Below are 7615 nucleotides of genomic sequence, written 5' to 3'. Positions count from 1 at the left end.
GACTTCATTCTATAAACATTGTAAAAGCTGAATAAACCGAACTTATCCTTTCACATGTAAATAATGGAGGTGTGGACAAGTCTCTAATTTCATTTTGTTCGTACAAAGCTAAAACTACTCAGGAGATATTTTATATCAACCACTCAAATGATTATATTTCGAAATCAAGAAAGTTCCTGAACTGTTTCTGTGGTTGCAATAAAAGAAGAAAGCAGTTGCACAATTCACAAAGTTTATTTACTAATTGATTTAGAACACATTAGTTTAAAAATGCCTTATTCTGGGTACTGGCTTTCACACAGCAAAGTAAAACCTTTATAATTACTGAGATATAAAGTAAAACTGAGATCAAAACACATGTATACAACATGCTTTGCCCTTTTGACAAACTAGTTCTACATTAAAAGTATATTGATATTTCTGTCATATTATCTCTATATTAGTTTTATCTTCATTTGAGTATCGATGTACAAATTTTTATTACTTTTTCAGTTATGGTAAGAATTGTAAGAGTAAACACGTGCTTTTATTTTGAAGGCAGTTTTCACCCGTTTCCTGTTTCCCTTCAACTACGTCAGAGATTGGCTGAAACGCTTTTTTTTCTCGCGTTCATGACGTATCAAGCTCGCGCTCAGCTGCTTCCCGCTTCCTGTGCTGTGCAAAAACTTAAAGACAGTTTTGACTTTGTTTTTGTTTAAAGGTCCCATATTATGCAAAAAATCACTTTAATAAGTTGGTAAAATATAGTAATAGACAATGCTAAAAATAAGACACAATAAATGCCACATTAATGTTTTTAAGTGTCAAGAGAACAAAGTTTTATTTGATGAAAATACAGATGAAATACTGGAAAAAAGAAGTTGTTAAAGTATGAGAATGAAGTCATGATGTTATTTTATTTCAAGACAACTGTTTAAGACTAAACTCTTAAACAAAAGATTGTTGATGCTGTTTCTTGGTCTTTGTGATAGATTCACTTTTTTCACTCAATCTTTAGAGTTTGTGAAATTCAAACTTTGGTTGAACCTCTCATTCTGCTCAGTGTTCCTCATTTTAGCTCAGCTAGCTTCCCCTTTAATAACACTGACGCTAACGACGACCTTAAATACAGACTTTTATGTGATTAAATGACTTTATTTATCTTTATTTCCTCATGACCCAAATACTCTGATTTCTACATTAGCTGAAGTATTTCCTCATCATGTTGCCCAAAGTATGTCAGGGAGACGTCACATCTCGTCTCTTATTGGCTGAGAGAAACTCTCACAGTGGAGGTCAGAGGTCAGAGCGACTCCTGAGGTAACCAGCAAATATTCAGACTACAGAACTCACAAAGAGATGAAACGTTTGTGCGTGTGTTTGTGTGTGTGTGTGTGTGTGTGTGTGTGTGTGTGTGTGTGTGTGTGTGTGAGGGAGCAGCTGAGCATGTCGGAGCGTGTTGATGGAAACACGCCTCAACAGAGAGAGGGACAGAGCGAGCAGTGTTTACTATAGCCCTGTGAAGCCACACCCATACAGGAAGGAGTCACCCAGAATAGAGTCACCCCCACCCAACCAGCTTCCCTTTTACATACACATACACACACACTCACACTTCCTCTCAGTGTGAATTTCTTTCCTTTTTTCATTTTCTTAAGTACAAAATGTGCTAAATAAAAAGCTGTTATCAACATTCAGCTGAAGATAAACGTCAAAAATCTGCTTCTTCATTTTTTCCAGCGGTGAACGAGCTGATCACACACGGCTCAGGACTGAGGAGAGACTCCGGTGTGATCAGAAACATTAAAGTTTAGTTTTTTGAATGATTTGTTGGTCTTATCTCTGACTTTAAGAAAAGGAAAACTGCTGAACAAAGATTTTTGTTAACTCTAACAATCCACAGTTTTCCATGTTTCACTATGACAAGATCAGGGCCAATGTGAAAGAATTTGGTCGTAATCGTACAAGATTTAAGTCAGTATAGAATAGAATTAGAATAGAATAAAGTAGAACTTTATTGTCATTGTAACAAGTACAATGAAATCAAAGTCACAGCAGCAATCAAGAAAACAAAAGTAAGGAAGTGAATAGAAAGTGTTAAAAGCTCCATAAGAAAATAGATGTTGACAGCTTGTCCATCGTTGTCCAGTCAGCCAGCCTCCACCTCCACAGGGTCCAGGACTGAGCTTCTTCAGCAGTCTGTTCAGTCTCTGTCTCCTGGATCCTGTCTGCTCACAGCAGGTGAAGCTCTTCCAATGAGGCGTTGGTGTCTGATATTAGCTCAGTTAGCCATATCTGTGAATAGCATGATGCTACTCTGCCCTCTGGTATTCCCTCTGTTGCTGGGTTAGCACAGCTAGCTTGTCCATCTTATTGGAGATAGATCTTACGTTCCCAATAACGATGGATGGAAGGACAGGTCCATGTCGTCACTTCTTAGCTCACACCTGAGAACCAGCACGTCGTCCTCACCTCCTTCTCCTCACCTTGTGGGAAAACATCTGGCCTAGCACCAGCTAGCACTGACATTCTACAGGCTGCTAACAGCTGAGTTCACATGTAAACAATGCAGCCATGGTTACATGTAGGATCTCCAGACAAACACAGGAGAAAAAGTAGTAAAAATATCACTGAAGCCACAGAAAGTTTGGTGTCCACGACCAATAAATGAGCCATATGAAGTAATGATCCACTCCAAATACAAAGATTACGAAAAAGAGACAAAAAATAACAAGAAACGGACAAAGAAGAGAGAGCTGCTGCAAAAGGCAGCCATAGCCAACAGGGCGGCGCCAGAGTAAAATCCTACTTTTATGAGAACAAGGTCGTACAGATACAAGTACAAAGTTTAATTATGACGTGTTTAGTCACAAGTCGTTTCTTGGATAAAGTTTAGTGTTACGATAATAACGCTGTTGTGTTACTAAACAAAAGTCATCCTGCTAGGATTAGTGTCTTAGTTACAAGAATTAATTTTAATTATAGGAAAGATTAAAGTCTTAATTTTACAGGAATAAGGTTGTAATGCACCTTGATTTGTGTGACATTATGACTTTATTCTTACAATCTTTTTTTTTTTCTCCTATAGCCGTTAATCCACTTTTTTTTTTTTTTTTGCAAACCTCTCAAATCTGCTTTAGCCAATCAATTATTCATATTATCACAAGTGAAATCTTTTCTGACTTTGTAGGCAGTTTGTAAACTCTGTTCAGACCAAACGTTTTGTTTTTTTGACATAAAAACTGTACAAGGTCAAAGCGATGCCTAAATTCACACCTGGGGTAAACGTGTAAACATGCATCCACGTGAGGTGAGACGTCAACTCAGTGATCATGTTTGGTTTTATTTTGAAACAAACTAGTGTTAAAATAATCCTGACCACGTCAATAATTAGAAAAATGAGAATGAACACACCTTTCTTGCAGAAACTTGGAAAAACGTCCTTAACAAGCTGAGACAGTTTTATAAAGAGATAGATTACGTCTATGGAGACAGCACATCCAGAGATCACATGTTGCCATGGGGACGACCATACATGTGGAGCTGTTATTCACACCGATGAGCTTTTTATAAACGTGATCTGGATGTTTGTTTCTCAGTCTGACTCTGAGTGAGGTTTATGCATTATGCATTTATGACATTAAGTTTTGAAGCTTTTAATCCTTGAAGATCACTTTTAAAAGCTTATTTCATGAACATGTTTGCAAACCACATATCTGCTTTGAGTATCGTAGCCTCAAAGTCACAACGTTTTCTGTTTGTGGTGAGTCTCAGTTTCACAGAGGCTTCACTCATGTTCAAATCCAGGGGCATAAACCCTAAAAACAAGAAATACATTTTTGTTTATTTGTAACCAGCAGGTCTTAACTTTGCTGAAATTAAAGTTTTAAGAAGAAAACTTAAAATATTTCACAAACAGAGGTCTGAATCTGTTAATTTTTTAATAATCTTGATAAGTTCGTGAATCTAAACTTTCGTTTATGTGACTGATTATCAAACACATTGGATCAAGAAGTTGAAATGTTTAATTTAGCGCAGTTTGCTAGGCGCCGCCCTGTTGGCTATGGCTGTCTTTTGCAGCAGGTCTCTCTTCTTTGTTCGTTTCTTGTAATTTTTTCATATTTTTTTCGTCATCCTTGCACTTTGTATGGCTCATTTGTTGGTCATGGACACCAAACTGGTTTTGTCTTCAGTGATATTTTTACTACTTTTTCTCCTGTGTTTGTCTAGAGATCCTACATGTAACCATGGCTGCATTGTTTACATGTGAACTCAGCTGTTAGCAGCCTGTAGCATGTCAATGCTAGCTGGTGCTAGGCCAGATGTTTCCCCACAAGGTGAGGAGAAGGAGGTGAGGACGACGTGCTGGTTCTCAGGTGTGAGCTAAGAAGTGACGACATGGACCTGTCCTTCCATCCATCGTTATTGGGAACGTAAGATCTATCTCCAATAAGATGGACGAGCTAACCATGCTAACCCAGCAACAGAGGGAATACCAGAAGGCAGAGTAGCATCATGCTATTCACAGACATGGCTAACTGAGCTAACACCAGACACCAAGGCCACATTGGAAGAGCTTCACCTGCTGTGAGCAGACAGGATCCAGGAGACAGAGACTGAACAGACTGCTGAAGAAGCTCAGTCCTGGACCCTGTGGAGGTGGAGGCTGGCTGACTGGACAATGATGGACAAGCTGTCAGCATCTGTTTTCTTATGGAGTTTTTTGCACTTTCTATACACTTTCTCACTTTTGTTTTCTTGATTGCTGCTGTGACTTTGATTTTGTTGTACTTGTTACAATGACGATAAAGTTCTATTCTTTTCTACTGAATACAGATATCTTTACACAGAGCTGAGATGTATCCTTGCAGCGGATTGTGCTCTGCCTGCGTTTGCTCTCCATACAGACTGTTTTTCCTTACCGCAAACAGAAATCAGAGACCTCCTCACACAAAATGCTGAGAATTTAAGACTTTGTGTTGTTACATGAAATCTGTAGATGGAAATAAGTTATAAGATAAATGTGCGTCCGTTTCTCCTTTAATGGCAACTAATTTAACTCACAGCATCACATTTCACAGCGTTTTTCTCTGAATGCGAGTATTAAAAGATAAACCATCATGCTTTTTCTTCTTACATCGTCTTAATTCACTGATTTCTTTTCGTCGTCTTGATTTTTTATTCTCAGAGACTTTCTGACACAGCCTCTTTGAACTGTAAGATGTGCAGCCCGAGTCCTTCAGGACAGAATACATTAGTGAACCTCAAAGAGGAAAAATCATCAGCATGTCAATGATCAGCCAGGCTGTGATATAAACTCATCAATTCAGCTGCTGCTAGGAGACCAGACGGACCAGCGTCACTCCTGTTTGTTTGCTCTTTAATGACTTTCTGCATCAGCGAAAACAGCCAATCAGAGAAGAGCTTGGTGGTGAAAGTTTTAGCTTTGAATCTTACCTGAGCATCTGTAGAGAACAGCTCAGTGGGATGTGACTGTCAGGTGGAGAGCTCTTCTGATTGGATGGAGCTTTTGTGTTAACGCCCAAGAGACTGAGTCAGGCAAAAAGTCAACAAACCCAAATTTTAGGCTCTCAGGTCATGAAATTTTAAAATATTCAATAAGTTGATCCTCTCTTGGTTTAGAAAATAAAACTTTTGTCTTTTAGATAACACATTTTGAAAACATTTGATCCACTGCTACCTCATGAACCTGAGAAACAAAACTGAGGGCACAGAAACAAAGACCATGAATGTGGCGATTGTGTTACAAGAAGATGTCAGTAAGCCCTGAATTTAGTCCCACAGGCTAAAAAGGTTAATCCTCCTGGTCAAAACTCTTTCAAAACATCTGATTGGATAAAATTCTTGGTGCTTGAAAGAGCAATTTAAAGGAAAATGTCTCCTGATGGCAGGTGCAGCTGTTACATGTTGTAGTAAAAACTTTCAACTCTGTAAACTGTGCTCTGGCGCCCTCTTGTGCTACAATAAAGGCTGTTGCAACTGAAGAAAGTGTAAATGCTTTTAATTCAGTGTTTCTGTTTTATATCTTTAATCTTCACTTGTCCTGAAGGTTGCAAGAATTTTAAGTCTTCCTCAGCTGCCATTGGACAAGACGACAGGTACAGCCTCAACATCAAATCAAATAACTGAAATTAAGAGATAAAGTGATTTGTGTTTCTCTCTCTGTTGGCCCAGAAAGCTGGTTAAATGTCTGGTTAATGGCTACTGCCATAATAATAGCTCTACTACCTGGATGAAAGCAAGCACAGTTGACCAAAGTGTTTCAATCTTGAAACATCAGAATGTTGGTTAAACTAGCTTATAACCCTTGATCGGAAGAGATGTATATAGGCGTTCACCTGCATTGAGAGCTGAGGGCTAGTGGTGCTAGCTCGGCTAATGTTAGCCAAAATTGCAGAACCAATTTGACATTGTTAACCCAAAACCTTTGTTAAAAGCCAAACCTCTGAGGCTGGTGTTGAAAGATTACAAACCGCAGTTCCTTGAGCATCCACTTGGGGCTGGATCCAGAAGCACAGGAAACCACATAAACAACCATTTACAAAAGCTGATCTCAACAGCAAAAACAACACTTTTTTTAACAACTGTTCTGAATTCTGTAGTTTTGTTGATTTTAAGATTACGAGTTTTGCAGAATTGGGGGAACAGCTGACTTGACTGAAACTGTAGCTATTAGCGATGAGGCTAATAACTTGCCTTAGCTCAAACTATTAACCTAACTTCAGTCAAGCTAGTGTGAGGTTCAGTTCAGAATTTACAAAATGACACGCTGATGACGAGAGGCTTCAAAACTCTGCTTTAAAATCAGATAGGTGACATCACTGAATCTATGTTTATTTATTATATGGCCTATGGTAATGCTATGATGGCTAAACTATGCTAAATGTTGACTACTTTCACATTTTTTTACTTTAAATCAGTCAGAATTTTGTTTAAATTACCATTTATTTTTAAACTGTAAAAGTAATCCAACAGGTAATGACAGTTCCTAATTATTTCACTTTTTAAGGATCTGGATTGGCCCTAATTGGAGGACTACTCTCGAGGCTACTTCAGCCATTTATAAATGGCTATGCTAACATAAACCGATCATTTAAATTCTTTAAAAACTTTAAAAACTCGTCTGTTTGAGGGACACACGGAGGGAAAAACGACAGAAATCAGAGTATGAAGGCAGGCAGAAATGGACCTCTTTTTTATTTTTCTTGGGCGATAAACAACAGTGGATTATCCTGACCAGACCGACTGGACCAAATCAAACCAGACTGGACTGTGTTGAACCAAATCAAACTAGACTAGAACACAATACCAAACCAGTCATACTCCGACCTAACCGGCTGGAACCGGCTCAGAGCGGCCCACAAGCAGACCGGCCTATCAGAATATCGTTACAGTTTTTCTCACACTGCGCTACCGTGTGGACAGCCACGTAGGTCTTCAAAGTCATCCAATCAGGTCTGGTCAGGTTGAACCTGGTCCAATAAGCGCTCCTTTTCCCTCACAGGGAACCAGGGGAAAACAAAGTATCTGATTGGTCCACAAACAGTAAAACTCCGCCCACCTGTCACCAGCCCACAGCATCATATCAGTTTCCTTTATCATTCACAAAAAACCA

Source organism: Halichoeres trimaculatus, unplaced genomic scaffold (assembly GCF_033239565.1).
Source record: "Halichoeres trimaculatus isolate MK-OKI-2021-1 unplaced genomic scaffold, fHalTri1.1 fHalTri1_scaffold_21, whole genome shotgun sequence".
Classification (NCBI taxonomy): domain Eukaryota; kingdom Metazoa; phylum Chordata; class Actinopteri; order Labriformes; family Labridae; genus Halichoeres; species Halichoeres trimaculatus.
This window is presented reverse-complemented; position numbering follows the sequence as displayed.